We start from the raw sequence: 3,297 nt of genomic DNA on the forward strand, positions 1-3,297 counted from the left end.
CATTCAATCACTTCCAAAATTAAAGATCAAACTCATTTTCAATATTTGTTCTAAAAATCCCTTTCCAAATTTTGTTTACTTGATTCAAACTTGGATTAGGATTTTGATTACTCCTACATACTATTTGTCATAAAAGTCTTCAAGCACTTATTTTGGTGACGACAAATATTGTTTGAGGATAGCGATTTATACAGGGGACGGATTTAGGGGGGGCTACCTAGGCTGTAGTCCGCCCCCCCCTCCCCGGCCTGGTCAATTAAAATTTTTTAAGGTAATTTTCTTTATTATTATTATTATTATTATTATTTTTTTTTTTGTAAAAACAGATTTTTAATGAGTAATTTTTTTCCCCTATTAGCCCCGCTTGAAATTTTTTTAGCCCAGTCTTGAATTTAAACCTGGATCCGTCCTTGGATTTATAATTGTATCCAAACCTTTCATTATGGTGAAATATCTTGTTGACGTGTGTGTGTTTTTTTTTTATTTATTTTTATTAACTTTATTGTTCTTCATCAACTTTTGATCACCATTGTATTGGTTTATAATTTAATGCAAAAGTAATTCGTTTAACTTAATGATATGGTGTTAATTGTTCAATTTAACTGAGTGATAGTGTATATTTGGTATGTGAACCATAGAATGAAATAATCTACACTTTCGAAAAACAATAGATTGGATAAGTTTCAAGTACCATTCTTGTCCATGCACGCTGCATCCTCTCATTGCACTTGCAAAAGAACACTCACTCATTTTTCACTTAATTTATCTTTTAAAGTTTGAACACTTGTGCCAATCTGCAAAGTGTATAAATATGATATTTTTCTTTGAATGCGAAATCGTAGATGAGTATACGATGAAAACTGAAACATAATACAAGCAATCTTCAGAAAATGTACGCGGATAAAACCCGAGCAGTGTGTCACAACCAGCAGTTTTCTGAAGAGTCTTTGAGTGAAATACTCTCGACTTAGCAGTAGCACCCCTAGCAAGTGGCTTAAAGAAGTAGGTGCATTCTGTGTAATAATTCAAATTTGTGCCAGTCAAATTAACGGATTACTCCACAATTAGGCTATAAAATGGGTTACAGACAACATGCGCTCCAGCATGTTGAATGAATATAAATCCTTCAGTTGATCGCATTTTCATGCCATCAATTACTTAGCTCTTCAATGAGAATTTTGGCTTAATTCCTCAAAAGGATATCGACTTGATGCAAGTCTCATTTCCTCTTTGCATTAACTTCATGCTTCGCGAAAAATGCCTGTCTCAAATGCACCCCCATCTTTTCTTGACAATTTGCAGTAAGAAATAGCTGAGAAAACAACTTATTCACATTATGCTATCTGAATGCAAGACAGATTGAAGATGCAATATTAAATTTTACAGAGAATATGATGACATATAAATCCTTCAGTTTATGGCATTTTTATGCCATCAAATACTTAGCTCTTCAATGAGAATTTTGCCTTAATTCCTCAAATGGATATCGTTGTGATGCAAGTCTAATTTCCTCTTTGCATTCAAACATTAAAATTCATGCTTCGCGAAAAATGCTTGTCTCAAGTACACCCCCATCTTTTCTTGACAATTTGCAGTAAGAAATAGCTAAGAAAACAACTTATTCACATTATGCTATCTGAATGCAAGACAGATTGAAGATGCAATATTAAATTTTACAGAGAATATGATGACTTGGAATATATATAGGAGCGGGACTGATCTTCTAAGTATAAGAGTACTATGATAATGTGACAAACTACAATAGCTGGTACGAGATAAGATCAAAGCTGGAAAAACCTGAAACAAGTCCAAAATAGTCATTCTGAAAAACTGTTTTTAAAACAAAAATTAGAAAATGTGTTTGGTTTAAAAATTTTAGAAATTGTTTTATGACATTTTTTTTCCAATTAATTTGATTATTTAGTAAAACATATCAATTTTATTGTAATATGTGATGAAAAAATATAAATTTTAAAGTTGGTAAAAAAAAAAAAAAAGAATCATTGTAAGATTGGGAAATGGCAATAGAGAGATGGATTCTCTACTAGGATTCTTGGAGGAGCCTCAGATGAGACAAGGATGGGTATTTGTATTTGGGTATGCTTTTTGTGATTTTATTAATTATTTAAGGTCATTTCCTTGTTTTGAATTTTATTTTATAAAATTTTCCCTATTTTCGAAAATGCATTTTCGAAAGCATATTATAAGTGTTTCTAGAAAATAGAAAGCTGAAATTTGCTTCAAAACGACAAATCAAATGCATTTTAAAGTTTTCAATTTTGGAATCGATGGTGGCACCCACCCACGACGTGCTCGGCCCTACGAAATTTGCTCGGGCCACTCCCACCATGTACCTGGGTGCCATAATTTGCAGATTAGGTCCTCAAACTTTCAATCTTCTTCAACCATTGAATTATTATTTCCATCTATTTTGATTTTGATCCTTTTGATCACCGGATTGGCCCTTCAACTTTTGATTCCTCAATTTTGGTCCTTAAACTTCTTCATATACCTATTTTAGTCCCCCCAATATTTATGAAATCTTTCAGTTGACTTCTATTTCGTCCATTTAAATCCCAATACCTTCCAGCATTCATCAAGCATCATCTTTTTGCCTGGCCAATGCTTCTAACTACTTCATTTTGCTTCAATCACCTTCAAATTGGAAATTTAGCCTAAAAAAGTCAAATACAACATAAATGAAATAAGTCGCAATTTGCTCAATTAATAAATTTTTAGGCTAATTTAAGACCCTACTTAGCATGTAAAACACACATATCAGATACCAAAAAAAAAAAAAAAAAAAAAAAGGCTGACTGGACTAATATGCGATCCACAAAAAAGTAATTTTTTTTTTTTTTTTTTTTGGGTGGGGAATGGGTGGTGGGTGAATATCGACTTGCTTACATTGCATTGGACATCCAGTGAAGATCCCCCCTCATTTTTCTTTTATCCGTACGCTGCAATTTTAAGTAGCAAACAACAAATATATTAATAATTATCAAATTTACATTTTAGTTACAAAAGAAGTTTAAATTATTTTGTGAACACCATTTTAAAAATTCCCCATAACTTATGCCATTACCATATTATTACACAAGGAATATTAAGCCACAGTTTGTACATCAATCTAATTTGTTTCAAAAATTCATTTTCAAATGCACATTCTTTCATTAAAATAATTTTGCACGTAAATTCAAATATTTTTCCTACTTTTCTTTTTTAACCACATATTTTGAATATATTCTACAAAGTCTAATCTCGTATAATGGATTCAAAGGGGTGGTGTATGTGGCA

The sequence above is a fragment of the Olea europaea genome, chromosome 18, assembly GCF_002742605.1.
Source record: "Olea europaea var. sylvestris chromosome 18, O_europaea_v1, whole genome shotgun sequence".
Classification (NCBI taxonomy): Eukaryota; Viridiplantae; Streptophyta; class Magnoliopsida; order Lamiales; family Oleaceae; genus Olea; species Olea europaea.